This window comes from Mixophyes fleayi, chromosome 4, assembly GCF_038048845.1.
Source record: "Mixophyes fleayi isolate aMixFle1 chromosome 4, aMixFle1.hap1, whole genome shotgun sequence".
Classification (NCBI taxonomy): Eukaryota; Metazoa; Chordata; class Amphibia; order Anura; family Limnodynastidae; genus Mixophyes; species Mixophyes fleayi.
In genome coordinates this window covers 206,368,401-206,392,961 of record NC_134405.1, presented here as the reverse complement: position 1 = coordinate 206,392,961, position 24,561 = coordinate 206,368,401, and positions in this window count along the sequence as shown.

The window sequence follows — 24,561 nt, the reverse complement described above, 5'->3', positions numbered from 1 at the left end:
ATTGGAGAGGACTCAGTCTGGCTGCTGACTTGGGCTGCAGCACTCAATCTGATGGAGATCGTGGAGGAAGTTGACGAGGAGGGTGTTGCTGGTGTGTATCCAACTGGACCACGGGATTTAGGTGTCCCTGTACCGATGACGGTCCTAGCCCCAGTTCCTGAACTAACCACTGAACTATGAAGGTTATTCAGGTGAGGTATAAGGGAGGATGTCCCTAGGTGGGCAAGATCCTTACCCCTGCTTATTTGAGCTTTACATAAGCTACATATGGCCATACATTGGTTGTCCGGATTTGGATAAAAATAACTCCAGACCGAAGAGGTGCATTTTTTGGTCTTCTGACCAGGCATGACGATGGGCTTTTTCATCCCATGGACATCAGCTGTTCCCCCCCCCTGGTGCCTCATTTACAATAACCACATCACCATCCTCATCATCAAGTTCCTCCACAGTGCCAGCTACATCATCAATAGCCTCCTCCCGAGCCACCTCTTCCCGTACAGTGATGGGAAGGTCAGGCTTGACAACCACCAACACCCTTGCCACTACGTGTCGTAAATGGCATATTGCCAACTTTACGTTTCTCCTCAGATGATTTTAAGTTTCTCTTTTTGCTTCTTTTTGAGAACTTGGGCTTTTTGGATTTTACATGCCCTGTACTAGGAGATTGGGCATCGGGCTTGGAAGACGACGTTGATGGCATTTCATCGTCTATGTCATGACTAGTGGCAGCAGCTTCAGCATTAGGAGGAAGTGGGTCTTGATCTTTCCCTACTTTATCCTCCAAATTTTTGCTCTCCATTATATGTAGCACAAGATACTGCAGAATGTGTGAACTTGGTAATATTGCAGTACCAATGGGCTTATACTGCAGGACTGGTTTGGCAAACTTTGTTGTTATTAAAACATTTTTTAATTAGTTTTTTGTATTTTTTTTTTTATTAACTTTTTTTTAATTTTTTAAACACTTGGGAATATTGGGGAAATAACTATGCCCTTAGAAGCACAGAGCACGGGACACAGGACCACTGGACTGAACAGGACACAGCACACAGGACCCAGCAGCACCACTGAACTCAAAATTGACAGAGCACAGCACACAGCACCACTGGACTGATACTGCAGAATGTGTGAACTTTGTAATATTGCAGCAGTACCACTGGACTTTTACTGCTGAATGTGTGAACTTGGCAATATTGCAGTACCAATGGGCTTATACTGCAGGATTGGTTTGGCAAATTTTGTTGTAATTAATTTTTTTTTTAATTATTTTTTTGTATTTTTTTTTATAACTTTTTTTTAATTTTTTAAACACTTGGGAATAATGGGGAAATAACTATGCCCTTAGATGCACAGACCACAGGACACAGCACGACTGGACTGAACAGGACACAGCTCAGGACCCAGCAGCACCACTGAACTCAAAATTAACAGGGCACAGCACACAGCACCACTAGACTGATACTGCAGAACAGAACACAGCACAGCACAGCACAGAACAGCACAGCACAGCACAGCACAGAACTAAACAGCACAGCACGAGATCTACCAGAACAGAGGACCACCTAACACACCCTCCCTCTACCCTGATCAATGCCAGAGTGAAGATGGCGGCAACTAGCGGGGAATTTATAGGTTCCGAGTATCGCGAGATCCGACAACGGGATTATGACTCGGAGCCTCGCTTTCAGGTTTTCATTTGGCGCCAATACCCGGATCTGTCTCGGATCCGACTGGGATCGGCAACGTTCGGGTGGGCTCGGATTCATGAAATCCGAGTGCGCTCATCTCTACTGGAAATATCTCTATATATATAAAAGAAGAAGTTTGTTTGTCTCTTTGTTTGTTGGTTTGTTGGTGGATATTTTTCACAACTCTCAGTGTAAAGCTGCCAAATCTTACATAGTTATTTAGTTTCGAAAAAGAAAGCTATTAGACCACAAAGCGATAGCGTGACAATGCAACAAAGCCACAGAGCGAGTGAGTAATAAATATTGCACTTTGACTTGGGGAGTCTGTTCTGAGTCTGCATTTGGACACCCCTGCACCAATTGGGATGAAACCAATGCAAGGTGGTTTAGTTGGATGCTTGCCAAGTTTTAGGGGGGTTAGGGTCTTGGACGGACATCCCGCTGGTGTTAAGGGTGTGCATCGGCCACTTTTAGTGTTTTGTGTTTTGGGTTCTGATTAGCTTGAGGTTTTGGGTTCTGATTTGTTTTGCCAAAACACCCCACGAAAGGTTTTGGTTCTGATTTAGGGTTTTGGGTTCTGATTTATTTTTAAAAAAGCATAAAAAGTGCTAAAATCCAGTTTTATGTTTTTTTTCACTCCTACGCTATTATTAACCTCAATAACATTCGATAACAATCATTTCCAGTCTATTCTGAACACCTCACAATATTGTTTTTAGGCCAAAAGGTTGCACCGAGGTAGCTGGATGACTAAGCTAAGCGACACAAGTGGGAGCACAAACACGTGGCCCAACACGTGGCAGGATCAGTGGACTTAAACAGCAGTACCACTGGACTTATACGGCAGGATCAGTGCCTTGCTTGCAGTCTCCTAGGTAACGCAAATATTCTGTACAAATATGCACACAGGGACATGGCCAGTAAAATATGGAACACATACTTTATGGATAAACAATGTCACTACACTTCATTCCTGTTGCATGAGGGAAAAACAGGTAAGTCAAAGGCGACAGGAATAGACTACAATTTTTAGGAGACTTTCTAGAATTCAGGAAAAGTTGAGAATATTTGTGCACAATAGGTTTCAGGTATGATTTGTTATTAAACAGAATGCAACACCCCCCTCCCCCCCCCCCCCACACCATCACCACACGACACACACACACACGTTTCAGGAGGGACTGTATCCTACTAGTCTGCCCACACTGTATAAACTTGACCATTGTCCTGAGGATTTATAAAAGTACTTCTTACTAACATACCATTGATCACACTACTGATTAAAAAAAAAACATCAGCACATAAATTAAAATAACCGGTTCCACAGAATATTTAAAATAAAACATAATAGTACAGAAAAGGCTGGCAATGTGTTCTAATCTTGTAGAGCAAGCATGCAGAGGATGGGAATGATGTCATCCAAAGCATCACACTGCTGCTCCTCAGTATAAATGCCTGGAGTCTGGTGCTGTGCTGTGATATCATCACGGAGCACCCTGATCCCAGCTTATCAACAACACTGAAGAGGAAGCAGCAGTGTGATGTGTATAATCACATGACCACAGAACCCGACATCTACCTCCTCTGCATACCTGTTCTACAAAGTAAGAAATGGCAGAGGAGAGAAGATGGGTGTACAAAAAGTTTTTATACAATTAAATACTTAAATACACCCCCACCCACTGCCCCACTGTCAGCCAATGAGGAAATAGAGAGTGTTTAATTTAAACATCAGGCAGCCGCTGCTCAGTTACTTGGGTACCCCCTAAACCTTAGTTAACCTAGTGGTAGTACCAACACTGTCAATAATTGACTCCTATGCAGAAATGAATGTCTGTGTATACAGGTTTTTAAGAAAATGCATGATTGATCATTAGTGCACTGTGCACAACTTTTAGCAGCATTTTATTCATTACGCTTCTTAAAAACTCATACATACTCCCATGCATCTCTGCAGAGGAATCAATGAGTCCTATGATGTTCAGAGTTATTACTGCGTTCACACACGTGGGCCTAAACAGGGCCTAACTTTTGCAGCAACTAAATGTGCACATTATACAACTTGCAGCATGCTGATCACAATTTACTCCTGTCCCCCCACCACACCCATCTCGTCATTCTGCAAAAAAAAAACATGCTGCCTCAGACTGCTTCATTACAGGCACACATCTGCACTCAAGCAAATCAGAAGAATTATTAATCAATTTCCACAAACAGATTGACTTAGGGGCAAAGAGTAAAAACAAGCATAGAACAGTATAGTGATCTATAAAGCTCATGTACTTGTCCTAGGTATAAGGTATAATTTATGACACATGTGCTAAGCCCTTACAAGCCAATTGCTTTCTGTTCAGCCTATTCTGTAGTGTTCCTTTTTTCAAGCCATTTTATTTAAAGTACTCTTTCTGGGAAATAGCTGGATCACAGAAAATTACAGCCTGTTTTAACACAAATGCACAACAGCACTTGCTAATGTTAAAAATGAACATTCAGACCTGTTTTAAAAGACTTTTATAGATATCTGACTCTCCAAGGAACCTGGAGCAGATCAATGGACGCCAACCAAGATCATTAAGTATGACTTACCTTGCCCATTTTCTTTCCTCTCTGCCTTTGAGGTTCTTTCAGATCTCAGGAGTGGGTGGAGTCGGATCTCGCGAGATCCGACGGCGTGATGATGAGGTTTTGCCTCGTTCTGAGGTTTGTGATCGGCGGGAACCCCCGAACAGTCCTCGGATCTGGGCTCGGATCGGCACTGGGGGGTTCTGATTTACTAATTCCGGACCCGCTCATCTCTATGTACGCTGGGGAGAACTTTGAACCGGGGAGCCAGTTATGGGCATTCCACTGGATGGATTTGGAAAACATTTAATATAAAAACTAAAAAGACATTGGGCAGCCACCTCATGGGTGTGTTTTAAGAGTTGCTAAGTCGCTAATTATTTTTAAAAAGTTGACAGTTTCATTCAACTCATTGAAGATTTAAACCTGGTCAACGCTGGGTACTTCAGCTAGTTCTTCATAAATTAAAACAACTAGTTAGAATGTTAGAATGCCCCTTCTCTCCACCGGCATCTACAGGCGCAGTCGGACATAAGTGCCACTATCACACAAATTAGTATTGGTACATATACGTGCATCCACTTTCTAGACATTTGCAGAGCAATTTCACATAAGATACACTATACTATACATTCCACACTGCATCAGTCTCATTGTGATTTTTCGATCTGGATCGCTCGCTAGTAGGTTGCTAAATAGGTATAGAGTAAGGTTAAAAAGGTCCTAGTCTGAGTATCATAAATTTTAATTGTGTCATGTTGCAATCAGGAGCAACTGTAAAAATACATTTTACGTACAGTAGACATTCATAACAGCCACATAAATGTATTTTTCTGGGGGGCAGGTGGGGGCTAATGAGGAAAAAAACATTTTATTTTTATTTAAATGTTTTGTCATTATTGACTATATTATAAAGAGTTGACATTAATTAAATACTTTTATTTTTTTTCCTGTGCCTTCTTTTGGGATTTTATTTTCCACATATGTATTGAACATATCCTGCAGCATATTGTCTGTTAGAGCAGAGTGCACCTAGAACCGTATTCAACAACAAAGTCTATATCCACTCCTTGTTGAATACCGACGTGCGTATGCCTGAATTACGTGTGTTTTGGAAAATAAAGCATTTTACATTTGTTTTTTGCATGTTTAATGTTTCAGGCCCACAATATTTTATCTGAAACTTTTACTGTTTATTGCTTCTGTGAAGATACTGGGTTTTCTGGCTCAATCCTACCCACTTCACTCTGGCTGGCCACCCACGGGTGCCTTTCTAGGCCAGGGAAGCCTACCCAGTCCCTTCTAAGGCTCTTATTCGTCAATCAGGCAAATGCAGTTAAAAAATAAAGCAATACATTTATTCTAATAAAAACAAACACTAGATTATTGTGTACACACAGTAAATAAATGCCAGGCAGGTTTACCACATCATCATCTGTCTCTTACCCCACTAGCTTAAGGAGTTACAGTCACCTGACTGTCCAGACTTGATGACCCATGGATCTCTCTCAGCTGCATATGTTGACTCTGGTAGAGAACGACAATTCAAAACCAGACCTTGCATCTTCCAGCAATGCAATCACAGAATGAACACCCCCCTGTTGTAGCTCCTTATATCTACGGTCACAGAGCTTTCCCATCTCTGGGCAAACCCCGGTGCTTCTTCTTGTTAAACATTGGTCAGTGCTGGAATAGGGGGGGTTGGAGAGGGGAGTGAAGATGAGCTATCCTTCCACAGAACTTTCCCTGCTAGATGGCCTGTCTGCACTAGACTTATGAGAACAATGGACACTAATTAGTTTCCCCCTCCAGTATCTTGCAACCTTACTCATAACCCCCAGGCTTCACTTCAAGGATAATGAATAACAACCTCACTGCCACATCACCAATATACAATATACAGATTTACAATGAACTACAATGTCCCCTTATCCACATGTAATTAGACACTGCAGTTGTAGTCTGTTGAGCTGGGGAACAAAAGCAATGGCTATAAAAAGTACTTGCTATAATCCACATTATGGTAGAAACGAGGAACAGGATGGTTACAGTGTGATCAAATTCGTTTCCTCACAATTTCTTTATTCCAAATACTGTACTGTTCCATATATATTCATATTATTTTCTTAATTACAATACATGAATAAATTAAATAAACTTAGTTTATTTAATAAAGTATTTTCAATAGAAAAAAATTTGACTGTCCTGGGGAAATCAGCACCCATGTGGACATACTAAGCTCCAAATTTGGGGAACGACTAGTGGAAATTCAGGTCACATTAAAGTTCTACTGTATTTTCTATTAAAATTAACAATTAGGAATATGGAAATTACAGCCCATCGGCAGGCTCCACCCCCAAAAAAACTTAATTGTAAATTTAATAGTGTTCAAATTACATTAACATAAGAGAACAATAATCAATATGCAAGACAATTATATATGTCACACCTAGGGAGTAACACATATGACAAGACTTGAAGGGTGTCATAACACAGGAATATATAGCCTTGGTAATAAGATGCAAAATCTGTCACAATAAAAACAACTTGGAGCCGTTTCCTTCAAAATAAATCTACTGCCTGCACTATTTGTATATGTCTATTGCTACCATTACCATGATAAAAACATGTAATAGATTTCTTGTGAATAATTTGAAAGTAATTTGACACAGTTCTCTTCCATTTATTGCCATTCTATGGAGTGTAACCTTGACTTATTTAAACAGTGGCCTCAACCCCATCATCTGGCTCCCACCTCATTAACAATGAAATTGCTTTATTACCATTCTATTGCTTTCAGCAGTAGCTCAGCAGACTTTCTCTGATCGCCTACGACAGGCAGATAGCCTGTGTCCTAATAATTTCCTATCTGGCCCATATGGAAGATTTCTACAGAACCAGGGCTGCTAAATGAATGAAGGAAAAGGTCAGGAGTTATATTTTAGGGAATGAATAGTGCCTTCAATTAGTGCAACAGCCAGTTTGTAAGGTTGTGATGCACTATAATTAGTCCAGCACTAAAATTGTTTTATTGGTTGGATTAATTTGCATAACGTATAGAAAATGAACCAGTCACCTACTCTACATGCAGTGGTGGCAGTCATATTATGGGCTTAACCAACAGCAAAATGGACTATAGATATAACTTAGACCCTAAAGGTAGAAATGTAGGGCCTGATTCATTAGTGATCTGGGGCCTGATTCATTAAGGATCTTAACTGAAGAAACTTCTTATTTCAGTCTCCTGGACAAAACCATGTTACAATACAAGGGGTGCAAATTAGAATTCTGTTTTGCACATAAGTTAAATACTGACTGTTTTTTCATGTAGCACACAAATATCAACTTTAAATTTCAGTGTACAAATAAGCTATCAAGTATTTGTGTGTTACATGAAAAAACAGTCAGTATTTAACTTATGTGCAAAACACAATGCTAGTTTGCACCCCTTGCATTGTAACATGGTTTTGTCCAGGAGACTGAAATAAGAAGTTTCTTCAGTTAAGATCCTTAAGGAATCAGGCCCTTATCTTGTGCAAAAGTTAAGATGCTAATTTTAAGAAGAAACAGGGAGATAAGAGTGAAGTTAAGATGGATTTACATCTTAACTTCAGAAATTTTTCACTTACGCAGTGGATTTTGCTTCTTATCTCCCTTTTCTGGGTATGCACAGAGTGGATTTGCTTAAGATAAGCAAAAAACAGCAGATAAGATCACTGATGAATCAGGCCCATAGTGTGGAAGTCAAATAATCGGATGAAGTAGGCTAAATTGATTAATATTGTTTTACCGTGCGATTGCGATTAGTACACTACTTCATAACAGGGTTAATAATGCAATCGCATAGATAAACAACACACGCTTACATTCACACTCCCATTTTGTAAATAGTACACATTTATTAAAGTTCCAATCCACATTCATTATTAGTAAATATATTAGGGATTATTTATTTATATATATATACTACAGTAAAGGTAACTATGGTTCAGGTCCACAAAAATGTGTGAAGTTTGGTCTCATATTATTCTATATTTTACTAGGTGAAATCTGGTGTCAATAGGTGTCAAGCTAATTTCGCAGCACTGTACAAAGAACTCACCTGCATCAGTCCCTGCCCCATTGGAGCTTACAGTCTAAATTCCCTAGCATATATACATACACACAAAAATAGAGAAAGGGTCAATTTTTTGATAGTGGCCAATTAACCTACTAGTACGGCGGTTCTCAAACTGTGCGCCGCGGCTCCCAGGGGTGCCGCGGCGCTGTCACTGGGGTGCCGCGGGCCAGACCTAGAAAGAAGAAAGAAAACAGGAACTTACCAATCCGCCGGGCACCGGGACCCAGTAGCCCCCTTTCTCCCGCAGCTGTCACTGAATATCGACGTCAGTGACAGCTGCGGGAGAGAGGAGGCTGCTGGGTCCCGGTGCCCGGCGGATTGGTAAGTTTCTGTTTTCTTTCTTCTTTCTGTGGCTGGCGCCTGGCGCGGGGAAGAGTGTGAGAGGGATCGTAGCAGAGGAGGGGGACAGAATTATGACAGAGGAGGAGGGGGACAGAATAATGGAAAAGGAGGGGGACAGAATGATGGCAGAGGAGGGGGGAACAGAATGATGGCAGAGGAGGGGGACAGAATGATGGCAGAGGAGGGGGACAGATGGCAGAGGAGAGGGACAGAATGATGGCAGAGGAGGGGGACAGAATGATGGCAGAGAAGGGGGACAGAATGATGGCAGAGGAGGGGGACAGATGGCAGAGGAGGGGGACAGAATGATGGCAGAGGAGGGGGACAGAATGATGGCAGAGGAGGGGGACAGAATTTTGGCAGAGGAGGGGGACAGATGGCAGAGGAGGGGGACAGAATGATGGCAAAGGAGGGGGACAGAATGATGGCAGAGGAGGGGACAGAATGATGGCAGAGGAGGGGGACAGAGGGCAGAGGAGGGGGACAGAATGATGGCAGAGGAGGGGACAGAATGATGGCAGAGGAGGGGGACAGAGGGCAGAGGAGGGGGACAGATGGCAGAGGAGGGGGACAGATGACAGAGGCGGGGAAAGATAGCAGAGGAGGGGGACAGAGAGCAGAGGAGGGGGAAAGAGGGCAGAGGAGGGGGACAGCATGAGAGAGGGCATAGGAGGGGGGCAGCATGAGAGAGGGCAGAGGAGGGGGACAGCGTGAGAGAGGGCAGAGGAGGGGGACAGAATGATGGCAGAGGAGGGGGACAGAATGATGGCAGAGGAGGGGGACAGAGAGCAGAGGAGGGGGACAGCGTGAGAGAGATCAGAGGAGGGGGACAGAATGATGGCAGAGGAGGGGGACAGAATGATGGCAGAGGAGGGGGACAGAGAGCAGAGGAGGGGGACAGCATGAGAGAAGGCAGAGGAGGGGGACAGCGTGAGAGAGGGCAGAGGAGGGGGACAGCGTGAGAGATGGCAGAGGAGGGGGACAGAATGATGGCAGAGGAGGGGGACAGATGGCAGAGGAGGGGGACAGAATGATGGCAGAGGAGAGGGACAGAATGATGGCAGAGGAGGGGGACAGAGGGCAGAGGAGGGGGCAGAGGAGGGGGACAGAGGGCAGCGGAGGGGGACAGAGTGCAGAGGAGGGGGACAGAGGGCAGAGGAGGGGGACAGCGTGAGAGAGGGCATAGGAGGGGGACAGCGTGAGAGAGGGCAGAGGGAGCAACGTGAGAGAGGGCAGTGTGCCTGGATGCAAAGGGGGCAGTGTGCCTGGATGCAGAGGGGCATTTTTGCATACAACTAAATAAGTATTTCTGTCGTGACCTAAAATACTTATTACAATTTTTTGACCCAACTACTTCTAAAACAGGACTGCTCAGTAATTATTTTGGAGGGGTGCCTTGAAAAATTTTGGAGACTCTAAGGGTGCCGCGAACTGAAAAAGTTTGGGAACCACTGTACTAGTATGTTTTTGGATTGTGGGAGGAAACCGGAGCACCCAGGGGAAACCCATGCAAGTTATGAATGTTATGAGATTAATATGGGTGATGGGTCAGTGTAAACTGGTTCTTCTGAGAGAAGACACATAGGCAGCAGCTGGAGTAAGTTGCCCCACCTTTAGGAGAAGATCAAATTAACTGAACTATGACCAACAGTCTACTGGAACATCGTTAACCCTGGACCAATAAAGACCTCTCTTAGTGTTATTTGTGTATATTCGCGACATCATCACTGGTTATTAGAATAATTTCCACAATGCCAAACTTAATTGGAACTGCCACCAATGTAGCAGCACCTACCTGAATACCAGAAAAGCAAAAGAGGAAAAACATGTTTTAATAAGGCACTCTGTGATTTGTGTTTTTTCACATATGTATTAAAAAATTATCTTTATTAAGTCAATTAATTTTAATTGACTTAATTTAAAATTGTAATCATTTTAATTAACTTAATAAAGAAATTTTTTTTAATACATATGGGAAAAAACACAAATCACATAGTGTTCCATTAAAACATGTTTTTCCTCTTTTGCTTTTTTGGTAATCATCACTGTTTATTTTAACTCAAACTGTATATAAGCAAGCCCTGGGCCAGTATTAAATCCTCATTGACTGCAGACTACAAGACTGAATCTGGACCTGGGTCCAGGGGGGGGGGGGGCGCTTGCATAATGTATTGGGATATATACTTTCTTGTATATTGTTATACCTTTTATGCATCATCATGGTTTGTTGTTATCCTGTTATCTTTTGCTATTAAATCTATTTGTGCTTTGGAACCACATTAGTAGCATCAGACATTATCTTTTGGTATCGACAAGATAAACATTACAGATGGGGGCTCGAAATGGCGCCACACTACTCAAGGATTCACAAAACCTACAGATTGCGGTTTACCAACAAAGGGTGGGAGACACGTCATATACAGGTAAGTACACAAATAGCTCTATGCCTTTATATAAACCAATGTTACTAAACCGAAAATCCACTTTGTGTAATCTGAGAGGTGCTGGTGAGGACTTACAGACAAGAAAGAAAAATTGTTTCTTTTTCATGTCATTTTGCAATTTAAATGTGGTTTGTTTGCATAGCATACACATATATATTTTCCTGTATATTTGCCACATATTTAAACAGTAGAGATGCTCAGGCTTGGTTCCCCGAGAACCGAACACACCCGAATTTAGCAGACCCTTGGAATTCAAAACAAGGAAAAATGTCATTGTTACGTCGTTGGATCTCGCGAGTTTTGGATTCTAATAGTACCGCCCTCCAAGGCGATCCAGCGCCATTTCACAGAGAGACAAAGAAGTGGTAGAACAGTTCTTGGCAGTCTTTAGAGCAGTTGGGCGGCATCATAGGTAGAAAAGAAAGAGGAGGGGTAGCAGTGTTCTTCAAAGTCTCCAGTGACATTCAGGAGCACTCCATTGCTCCATTGCTAATTGTCATTGCTGAAATAGAAATACTAGGGCTGGCAGGCTTGATCTTCTGAATTTGCAGTCAAATTGTACGGTGTTATATAGGTGTAAGGAATTACTTTGACATTTGCACCTCCGACCACTAGAGGTCTCTGTATTTGCAAACTTGCCCTTAGATTTGCCCTTATCTAAGATGGCCAGTTTGGAATCAAAGAGAAACCATCTTGGATCCTGTTTCCTGTTTGGGCCTATAAATGGCAATTCCTGGTTCAGACATATGCTTGAGTATTCTGCTTGCTCAGCTTCTGCTACAGGATACTCAAGCCTTGAAATGGGTCCCTAAAAGATATACCTATTAAGCGGCGCGTGGCAAGTTTAACCACCATGCTAATTGAATGCCAGGCGGAGCTGAAATTCCTGAAGAACAGTTTTGTGACTCTCGAGGCACAGGTTAAGCAAGAGTTTCAAGTTATCTCACACAAAAGACCCGTGACGCACATAGTGGTTTCCAGGAATTTATAATTAGACTATCTCAACATGAAGAACGTATCTCAGAGTATGAGAAGGGGTCACCACAAGTGCCTGTAACTTCACCATCCCCTGCTGCTCTCCCTCTCCCACCAGTCCGGTTTGGAGGCGACCCTCAAAAGTTAAGCGGATTTATCAATCAATGCCAGCTGCATTTCCAACTATATGAGTCCCATTTCCAGTCTGAAAAGTCAAAGGTGCGGTGTATGCTTTTGCTACTTAAGGACACTGCCCTTGCATGGGCTTCTCCTTATATTGAAACTTCTAGTCCAATATTAGAGAAATTTGATGACTTCCTCAAAGTAATGAAACAAACCTTTGACGATCCGAACCGGAAAGATACTGCTGAAAAAAACATTATTGAAATTACGTCAGGGGAGACGCTCAGTTGTGGAATATACTGCAGACTTTTGAAGATGGGTCCTTGATACTACTTGGAATTCTGAGGCACAGCTGTCTGTCTACCGTAAGGGACTCTCTGAGACCATTAAAGATGAATTAGCCCGAGCAGAGGCACCAACTGAACTTGAGTCTTTCATTAACCATTGCATTCAAATTGATGCTCAACTGATTGAGAGACGACAAGAAAGGAAGGCCTTAACCTGGACATACCCCAGTTATCGTGAACCCACAACTTCAAACTATTATGGAAATTCTGAGGTAAAATCCACTTAGGAATTTGAGTCTGAACCTATGCAAGTAGACACACTCCACAAACGTACTTCCAATGAGAGAAGGGAGCAATGACGTCAAGAGAACTTGTGCCTTTATTGTGGCAAACCAGGACATTATGTCTCAAATTGTCCTAGAAGACCTCAGAAGACAGTGGCTAGCTTAGCAGATGCAGACTTTTCAGACCAGGAGTCTGTGATTTCCGACATTCCTCAGCATGTGAATGCAACTATTCCTTGTCTCTCATCTTTAGCATCAACTGAAAAGAATAAGGGAAATAATAACTCCCATTTCTCAATTCCAATTCGACTCCAGATCGGTGCACACTGCATTTCCAGTACAGCAATGGTGGACTCTGGTGCGAACTGCAATTTTATGGACATTATGTTTGCTAAGAGAAATAAGATTGAATTTAAAGAGAAACAGATACCAGTGTTAATGGAAACTGTGGATGGTTCTCCTTTGAACTCTGGTCCAGTTACTCATGAAACCGAACCCCTGGACCTCGTAATTGAGCCAAACCATCATGAGACTCTGACATTCTTACTGATCTCTTCTCCCCAGTTTCCTATTATTCTGGGAATTCCTTGCTTGGCTGCAAATAATCCATCCATTAACTGGGAATCAAAGACTATTTCTTTTTCACAAGAAACAAATGCTCCGGAGACTAAACCTGAATCCTCTGTTGAAGAGGTGAGCAAGTTATATAATTCCCCTCCTCATGTTTTGGACCAGCTACCTCTACAATATAAGGACTTTTCTGATGTCTGTAGTAAGAGGAATGCTGACAAATTACCACCTCACAGACCCTATGACTGTCCTGTGGATTTGTTACCTGGGGCTGCTATACACTTTGGATGTATTAGCCGAGCCAGAGTTAAAGGTCCTCAAGAATTATGTGGATGAAAGTTTGGAAAAAGGTTTTATTCGTCCTTCTACGTCTGCAGCCGGTGCACCTATTTTCTTTGGGAAAAAGAAGGATGGTTCATTGCGACCATGTATTGACTATAGAGCATTGAATAAAGTGACAATCAAGAACCGCTATCCACTCCCACTTATTTCAGAATTACTGGCGAGGCTTCGCTCAGCAAGAATTTTTACCAAATTAGATCTGCGAGGAGCATATAATTTAGTTCGCATACGATCTGGCGATGAATGGAAGACTGCTTTCCGATGTAAATATGGACATTTTGAACATCTAGTGATGCCCTTTGTACTGTGCAATGCTCCTGCTACATTCCAACATTTCATGAATGATGTTTTTAAAGATTTAATTGACCAATTTGTTGTCATTTATCTCGATGACATTCTAATTTTCTCAAATTCCCAAGAGGAGCATCAACAAGTTCGTACTGTACTGGAATGTTTTCGCAGACACTGTGTTATGGCCTGATGCTTTTCTGCACTAAGTCCCTACAGGTGCAGTTCTGAGTTTTACCCACTAGTGGCCGCTATGTGGATTCTGTGTCCTCACTCAGCTGTTAAATGTTATGCTGATCATCAGACCATAAAGACTGACCTGTGGCAATCATTCCTTGCTGGTTCATTGTTTGTGTTACAGCTCTGGATATCTGCATGTGTTTCAGCTCTGGAACCCTGTTTATGTTACAACTCTGGATTTTGCTATTTATAATTACCTGGACTTTGGACTCTGATTTCACTCTGATTTCACTCTGCATCTCTGGGGCCTGGCAAGTTTAAAAGACTTTTGTTTTGCATATTATTTCTGGACATTTTGTTTCATCCCTTGCCTGGCCCTTCAGCCACTGAGATCCACCCCTGCCTGTATTCACAATAAATATTTAAGTTAACCATCATCATTGTTTCTGTACACTTATATTGTGGAATTCACCTGAGAGCCGTGACAGAATGAACCAGCCAAACTTCATGGATCTCGCTGGGGCCACACCTGTGTCAGCTTTTGCAGACTCATCTATGCTACAGTCATTACAAATGGACATAATCCTGCTACGCTCCCAGCTGGCTAAGTTTTCTACCTTGCTTATGGACCCACTCAGAAGGCTGTCAGACTCTGTCTCTTCTAATGCAGAAGCAAGTGATTTGTCTCCACCAACCCTCTCTGCTGTGGAATCTGTGCAAGCAGCACGTTGTAATTGTGCTCCTACAAATTTGCAGTTTACTAAGAACTATGGTTTAACTAATTCCCGGTTCACAGGTGGTCCACGCTCCCATCTCTCCGAAGAGGAGCGGCGGCGCAGAATAACAAACAAATTGTGTCTGTACTGTGCCAGCAAAGAGCACTTCTTACAAGACTGCCCTATCTGTAGACCACGTCAGCCTACTGATCCATCCCCTGTTGTTTCCTCTCTGCATTCCAAATTTGTTTATGTTCCATCATTTATTCCTGCCTCCAGTGTCAAGCTTCCAGCTCCTGCCTCCAGTGCCAAGCTTCTAGCTCCTGCCTCCAGTGCAAAGCTTCCAGCCTCTGCCTCCTGTCCTGAGGTGCCAGCCTCTGCCTCCTGTCCTGAGGTGCCAGCCTCTGCCTCCTGTCCTGAGGTGCCAGCCTCTGCCTCCTGTCCTGAGGTGACAGCCTCTGCCTCCTGTCCTGAGGTGCCAGCCTCTGCCTCCTGTCCTGAGGTACCAGCCCCTGTTTCCAGTGCCAACCTTCCAGCTCCTGCTTCCAGCTCCTGTGCCAAGCTTCCAGCCTCTGTTTCCAGTCCTGAGATACTATCTGCTTCAAAAAAGGTGCTACCCTTTCAGTCCGCTCAAGAGACATTATTGAAGGTCCAGCCCGAGTTGTTGATCAATACAGTCCAGCCCGAGTTCTTACTCAGTGCTGCCATGTCTGAGGCTCCTCACAGTGCTACTGCATCCGAGGCTCCTCACAGTGCTGCCCCGTCCGAGGCTCCTCACAGTGCTGCCGCGTCCGATGCTCCTCCTACCGCTGTCCAGTTCAAGCTGTGTGCCCAGTCCGGACCTTCAGATGAATGTGCTCAATCCGAGATCCCTGAGATGTGTGCCCAGTCCGAGCCTTGTGAGTCAGGTGCCCAGTCCGAGGTAACAGTTGCCAACCCACAGCCAAAGTCTTCTGAGTGCCCACCCATGGACTACTGTGCTATAATTGCCAAGGCTACCGCTTGTGACCTTCCCATGTTTCAGCCTCTGCCTTTTGATGGGGACCTGGATCAATTTTGTGCTCTTACACGGCAGTGTTTCAATAATTTCTGTTTCAATCCCACTTATTATGCTAATAGCTTTAATCAAGTAGCTACCATACTAATGGGTTTTAAAGGAAAGGCTCTGGAGTGGGCGCTGTCCTTGATAGAATCTTCATCGGTGCAGTGGCAAAGAAATTTGGACCACCCTCTCTTTTTGACACAGCCTCTGATATCATAGAAACTTCTATATCTTCACCGGAACCAACATTATCTCTAATGCAAGCTCCAGCATCTACCGATATTCCAGATCCTGAAGCAGCTATATGCTCAGTTCCGGTCAGGAGATCTGCATCTGAAAAGAAAAGTCATCGTTCCAAAGCCCGTAAGAAGAAAAAATCTGCTGTCTAGATTTTGGAGAGGAAAAGAAAAAAAAAAGCGTCTGGAATCCGCTTTGTTTAGGGGGGCGTACTGTTATGGCCTGATGCTTTTCTGCACTAAGTCCCTACAGGTGCAGTTCTGAGTTTTACCCACTAGTGGCCGCTATGTGGATTCTGTGTCCTCACTCAGCTGTTAAATGTTATGCTGATCATCAGACCATAAAGACTGACCTGTGGCAATCATTCCTTGCTGGTTCATTGTTTGTGTTACAGCTCTGGATATCTGCATGTGTTTCAGCTCTGGAACCCTGTTTATGTTACAACTCTGGATTTTGCTATTTATAATTACCTGGACTTTGGACTCTGATTTCACTCTGACTTCACTCTGCATCTCTGGGGCCTGGCAAGTTTAAAAGACTTTTGTTTTGCATATTATTTCTGGACATTTTGTTTCATCCCTTGCCTGGCCCTTCAGCCACTGAGATCCACCCCTGCCTGTATTCACAATAAATATTTAAGTTTACCAGCATCATTGTTTCTGTACATTAATATTGTGGAATATACTTGAGAGCCGTGACACACTGTTTGTACATTAAGTTGGAGAAGTGTGAATTCCACCAAACACAGATTCAGTTCTTGGGCTATATCATCTCACCTCAAGGTTTGAGAATGGACCCTAGCAAGGTCCCAGCTATAGTAGATTGGCCAGCTCCAAGAAATGTAAAGGAGGTACAAAGGTTCGTAGGGTTTGCCAACTTCTATAGACGTTTCATTAAAAACTTTTCCAAGATTGTGACGCCAATTACTCAACTAACCAAGAAGGGATCACCTTTCCATTGGTCTCCAGAAGCTGAAGGGGCTTTTTCTCTGCTTAAGACAAGGTTTACAACAGATCCCATATTAATATATCCCAACCCAGAACTTCCTTTTATCCTTGAGGCAGATGCTTCAGATTCAGCTGTAGGGGCAATATTATCACAGAGAATAGGAGAGAAGGTGCTATTACATCCATGTGCTTTTTTCTCCCGTCAAATGACTGCTTCAGAAAGAAATTATGATGTGGGAAATAAAGAACTATTAGCCATTGTGGCTGCATTTACTGAATGGAGACATTTGCTTGAAGGTGCTGCACATCAAATTACCGTACTTACTGACCACCGGAACCTAGAGTTTGTTCGGTCTGCAAAAAGACTTTCTCCGCGACAAGCCAGATGGAGTTTATTCCTAAATTGTTTTGATTTTGTTATCTCTTATAGACCTGGATCCCGAAATGGGAATGCTGATACTCTATCCAGAGCATATATAGAAGACTCACCACAGCTTGATCCTGAAAAGACAATTCTAAGTCAAATATCTTGGGGGCTATTTGCACTGGTGAGCTGTTGTCTGACATCAAGGAGGGTTATAGAACTGATCCGATACTTTGAGAACCCCCTACAGATTTACACTTAACCTATCAAAATAACATTTGGAAGTATGGACATCGCTTGTATGTACCAGCAGCAGCACGATTACGAGTACTGCAATTTGTCCATGGCTCTAGATTGGCAGGCCATAAAGGTGTTTTCAAGACTCATGAATTATTATCTCGTTACTTCTGGTGGCCGAAATACAAGTAGGATGTTAAAAGATTCGTATCATCCTGCAGCACTTGTGCTCGGTTTAAGACTCCCCGCACTGCTCCACTTGGACTTTTACAGCCTTTGCCAGTTCCTTCTCATCCATGGGGTTCAATCTCTATGGATTTTATTGTAGATCTACCATCATCCAAGGGTATGACTACAATTCTGGTGGTTGTAGATCGACTCACAAAATTGGTTAATTTTGTGCCCTGTCATGAACTTCCTTCTGCAAGAGAAACAGCAGAATTACTAATCAGGGAAGGTTTTCGTCTACATGGGGTCCCTGATGATTTAGTCTCTGACCGAGGTGTACAATTTACTTCAGGTTTTTGGAAGCAGTTTTGTAGTGCTCTTAACATTAATATCAGATTATCAACTGCTTTCCATCCTCAATCCAATGGACAGACAGAACGCACCAATCAGACTTTAGAACAATACCTACGGTGCTACATTTGCCATCTACAAGATGACTGGATTAATGTTCTGCCAATGGCAGAGTTCTCATACAACAACTCGCAACACTCATCCACAAAACAAAATCCTTTTTATGCCAATTTGGGGTATCATCCAGACCTACTCCCCAATTTTCAACGGGATTCTTCCATACCTGCTGTTACATCCAGACTAGAGTCGCTACAAAATAACCTCGAAGTATTAAGAGAGACATTGCAACATGCACAGCACAGTTATAAGAGAATTGCAGACAGACATCGTAATGCTGCACCAGGTTTAAATGTTGTTGACAATGTTTGGCTTTCTACACGAAACCTAAAAAGTAAGCGTGCCTACTCCTAAATTAGGACCGAAATATATAGGTCCTTTTAAAATTTTGGCACAAGTCAGTTCATCTGCTTTTCAACTTGAACTCCCAATATCTATGAAGGTTCATCCTGTCTTTCATGTTTCTTTACTGAAGCCAGTAGTTTCAAATCCTTTTCCTGGTCGCACCTTGCCTCCTCCAGATCCTGTTCAAATTGATGAACATGAAGAGTTTCTGGTAGAGAAAATACTAGATTCACGAATATTTAGAAACAAACTTCAGTATTTGATACAATGGCAGGGATATGGACCAGAAGACAATTCATGGGAACCAGAAGATAACGTCCATGCACCTCGATCACTGTGTAAATTTCATCAAAGATACCCGGAGAAACCCTGCAAAGCACCGTCTAGAGGACGTTATTGAAAGGGGGGAATACTGTAAGGAATTACTTTGACATTTGCACCGCCGACCACTAGAGGTCTCTGTATTTGCAAACTTGCCCTTAGATTTACCCTTATCCAAGATGGCCAGTTTGGAATCAAAGAGAAACCATCTTGGATCCAGTTTCCTGTTTGGGCCTATAAATGGCACTTCCTGGTTCAGACATATGCTTGAGTATTCTGCTTGCTCAGCTCCTACTACCTGCTACTCTACCTTGCATCTGTGACTACCTGCTTGTGTACCGACCCGGCTAACGTGTGACTACCCGCTTGTGTACCGACCCGGCTAACGTGTGACTACCCGCTTGTGTACCAACCCGGCAAACGTCTGGCTACCCGCTTGTGTACCGACCCGGCTAATGTCTGACTACTCTGTGGATATCTACTCGGCTATTGGGCTTCAGGTAATACCACCAGTACCGTTACAATAGGTTACACACAAAGAGGAGAGCTCCATCGCTCTATTGCTAATTGTCATTGCTGAAATACAAATAATAGAGCTGGCAGTCTTGGTGTAAATCTGCAGTCACATTTTACTATAGCTCACTCAGAAACAGGAGAGGTGGCAGGGTTCAGTGCTGAAACAGATATTGTAATAATAGGGCTGTCAGTGTTCTTAAAAGTCTCCAGTGACATTTTACTGTGCTATAGCTCATACAGAAACAGGAGGGGTGGCATTGTTCTTGTCACTCCCCAGTCTGAGTCATGATGATACTAATCCTTCTACCTCATTTGCTAAAGCCTATGTTCAAGTGCATAGTAGTTTTAAGTCAGGGAAACAAAAATGTAAATAAAAAGCTTGTACCTTTGTGAAGAAAAAAACACCTCTCTAATAAAGGTGAAAGTTTACTGTAGAAAAACATAAAATTGCCTACATGCCATTCTATCCTAAATATTACCAAGCATACCAGCATCAGCTAGCTCCCTTGTCTCACTAAGATCTCAGCACCTGAAATCTACACTGTCATCATATTCACCCTCATGATGTAATTGCCGATAATGGCCTTCCTCATGGAATTTGTAGTTCATTTTACGGAAAAGCTGTCACAATTTTTGGGCAATTCTTTTAGATCAGACCAAATGTCAAAATGTTATGCTGACTCATCTGCATCACCACTGGGTGTCTTGGGAAAGCTAAGTTTTTCCTAGCAGCAATTTCCAGAGAACCTGAAGGAGGAGACGTCATTGTGTCATGTACCACTTGAACTGTCAGCTTGCTGACCAGGAGCTCATTGCATCTCTTGATCTGGGTCAGTTGGAAAGAAAGAAAAGACATAGCTCTTAAACCTAGGATCAAGCACAGTTGCCAAAATGTAATGATCTGATTTCAAGATGTTGATAATTCTTGGATTCTGGTGAAGTGAATAAAGTACTTAATCTACAAGACCAACATAATTAGCGGAATTGCTTTGTTTCATTTCCTCCTTCAGTTTCCCTTGCTGCTTTTCAAAAAGTCTAATTAAGGGAATCACTTAACTCAAACTAACAGTGTCTGCACTCTCTTCACAGGTGACTACTTTGAGTGGTTTCAGCACCTTGCACAACACGGAGAGTATTCTCCGCTGCGCTGAACTAAAGTACATTCCCCCTAAATTCTATTCTTCTTCCAGCTGCTGCATTCTCCTACATGCTGTTGCAGAATCCTGAAAATGACCCAAAATATTTCAGGACACAGACAACATCTCCTGCATGTTATTGTCATTTTTTAAAAAGTTTTGTACCACCAAGTTGATTGTGTGAGCAAAACAGGAATGTGATGGCATTCCCCCTGCTATAATGCTCTAACAATATTGGTGGCATTACCAGAAATCACTTATTCTCAGGAGAGTCCAAGCAGGATAAGCCATGCAATGACATCCCTTAGTTTTCCAAACAGGTTGTCAGCGGTATTACCTCTGACCTGCACCTTGTCTCGTCTCTGATAACCACCTCTCACTTTCACCTTCAAGACTTCTCCCATGCTGCTCCCCACTTACAGAATTCCTTACCAGGCTCAATCAGACATTTCCACAACCGTCAAATCTTTAGATGCTCTTTGAAATCTCATCTTTTTTTTAGAGGCGATTTTATCCTCGATAACACTATTCACACTAATGCACCCTCACAACTATCCCAATCTCCACTCTGAGCCACACTCGCTCCTCTTGTTTCAGTTGTGCCCTCTTCCCTTTAGAATGTAAGCTCTCTAATGTGCAGGGTCCTCCATACCCTTTGTTTTCATGTCTGCCTTTTCTGTTCTTGTTTTACGTATGTCTTGTTTTATGTATGTCCTTGTCTTCCCTACTGTACGGCACTGTGGAGCACTATGGTGCCTTACAAATCTACGATAATAATAGTAATAATATTAATAATAATAAAAATAATAATAATATGCCTCTTAGTAAAGCAGATGATATACAGAGTATCCTGCCTCTGAAAAATATGACATTCTTGGGTACATTCTGCTGCTGTCCCTGCTGGTGAAGGCGAATCACCAACCCAGTGGGCTGTCACAATCATATAATCTTTAGTCTGCCCAGTTCCGCTTGTCCACATATCTCTGGTTAAGTGTACAGTGGATAGAATGGCATTTTGTAGCCCAATAATTAATTTTTTACGGACCTTCTGGTAGAGGTGAGGAATAGCTTTTCTAGTAAAATGGTATTGTGATGGAATTTGGTAATGGGGACAGAAGACCTCAATTAACTGTCTAACACCAGCTGTATCAATATTGGATATTGGACGCAGATCTAATACTAGCATAGTCGCCATGGCATCTGTGATCCACTTTGCGACTAGGTGACAACTTTCATACTTATTTCCTCTTGCAAATGATTGTTTAACAGTCAATTGTTGTAAACTTCTAGTAGTCTTCATCTTGGTCTGCTTCTGGGTTGAAGATCCACCCCAGCAGCAGCAGCAGCAGCAGTGGGCCTAATGCTCAAGGATTCTTCTGAGGAGTCCTGGATAGGGGAGGAGTCCTCTCACCTTAGAAACTTAGATGCAGGACTAACTCTGATCACTTGTGAGGATATTGATGATGAAGGTGTTGGGGGTGTAGATTGCAAGTGCTGGGATCTAGCTGAGAGAAGGGAGGTAGCTGATGCTGGACTGCTTGTTGTTATTTTTTAGCATAAGTTTCGGATTTTCACAAAAGCTTTTCATTAACTCGCTTCGAATGGCGTAACATGGATGAGGTTCCTAGTTGGTTAAGGCCCCTACCTCTACTGACTGTGGCTTTACAATGCTACAAATGCTACAATTCCACACATAAGAGGTGGATGCTTTGGTCCAGGCATGACAATGGACTTCTTCTTATCACTGGCAAGAACTGCTGCAGTCTTTGTTTGAAAGTGTATGAAAATAATATTGTGACCTGTGAGGTGGTCAAAATTGGTCATCATGGTTTGCTGTTATATTGTTATCTTTTGCTATTGAATCTCTTTGTGCTTTGGAACCACGTTAGTCGCATCGGACAGTATTTATTGTTAGTGACAAGATGAACATTACAGTAGTCAAAAGGCTAAACAATGATAACAGCATGCCACAAACTGGGTACAATCTCATGTTAGAAAAAGGGACATCTTGATTTGAAAAGAAAAGTGGAATTGGATTTACAGATTAAACAGTTACTGTCTCAAATATCTGGCTTCATACTACTATTTGCTTCCTAAATAATCATTTAACTAGATATAAATGTTTTATTTAACATTTCAATATCACATTTGTGGGAAGAAATCCCATCATCCCAGGTTATTCTTGTAAAAAACAAAAGCCTATATATTAAACAAGTACTGTTACCATGTCCAACTACATTTTATTTATATAATACCTATGTGTCGACTACTCTATTATAAACATACTTAATACTGATTAAATTATTTAGAAATAAGTGATGAAAGTGTAAAACACCTTATACCACTTCAGAGTGACACCTTTATAGGGGTACTGAAAGCAACACATTTTCTGACTTGTTGCAGTAAGCTGATAATACAAGTAAATAAACACACTTTGATCAATTTGTAAACCAAGAACCGCTTTTTATAGCACTCTGTGCTTGATGCGAGAGAAGCATTCAAAATATAATCAAGTGTCTAGTGGTCTATATTTTAACACCACCCAAATTACATATGTATGAACATTGGTATTTGGTATGCCGACTGGGGTCCTTCTCCAGGATAAAAGCACTGGCAAGATTCTCTCCAAGTTGCACAAGTGATGAAAAGAATCACCTAAAAAGGTTGGTTAATGAGGCACTCCAGTCTATAGGGAAATATAAAAACAAAATTTTGAAAATTACATTAAAATCAGATAACCAGATGTCAATGAGATCGGCAAATTTATTTAAAATAAGAAAAAGTGATAAAGAATGAAAAATAAGTGATACAGATAAGTAAAAGAACCCTTCCGGGAGGCCGGTTAGTGAGTTATTGTGACAATTAGTATTATTATTAATAATAAGAACCCGGAAGGGTTCTTTTATTTATCTTTATCACTTATTTTTCATTCTTTACCACTTTTCCTTATTTTAAATAAATTCGCCAATCTCATTGACACCTGGTTATCTGATTTTAATGTAATTTTCAATAAATTTTGTTTTTATATTTCCCTGTAAACTGGAGTGCCTCATTAACCAATCTTTTTAGGTGATTCTTTTCACCACTTGTGCAACTTAGATATAGTCTTTAGTTGGGAGAGCACCCCCTCATACCTAACCTCTGAATTTTTCCCTGAGGTAGAATTAATGAGGAAGTTTTAATCCTAGAGCGAGATGGGATTATCTTCTTTTTCTAAGATTCTCTCCAAGTAAGTTTGCCCTGAGGTACTGCATGAATCGTGAGGCAGAACCTGAGCCAGGATTGACAAGGGACAGGTATGGAGCAGAATAGATTTAGAACCCCCAACTCCGTCCCTCAATTGCTGACTGAACATTTTTTATAAATGATTTCTACTTCTATATGCAAGCTAAGGCTGTTTATTATTACATAGCAAATTACACATAGACAATGGAGAGTTTATGGACAGGAAGGACATAATTTAATACAAATACCAGTAATAGATTACAAATACACAAAAATTAGAACACCTGCCACAAGGAAACAATGAGAAGTCATTTTATACTATATAAATTCAAGGGGTAGATTAAGTAAAACTCATGTATAGAGGTAAAGTGGAGGTGTTGTCCTTAGCAACCAATCAGATTCTAGCTAGCCTTTATCTTGTACATTCTAGAAAATGAGAGCTAGAATCTTATTGGTTGCTATGGGCAACACCTCTACTTTTCATCTAAATATGAGATTTAGTTATTCTAACCCTTGAACCCATATAGTAAGCTTTAGTAAATCAATCCCCAAATGTCTATCCTTTTTTGTTATTAATTCTCATAGAATTTGGTTATCATTTTAAATGTTCTATGCTCATTATGCTTGTGAG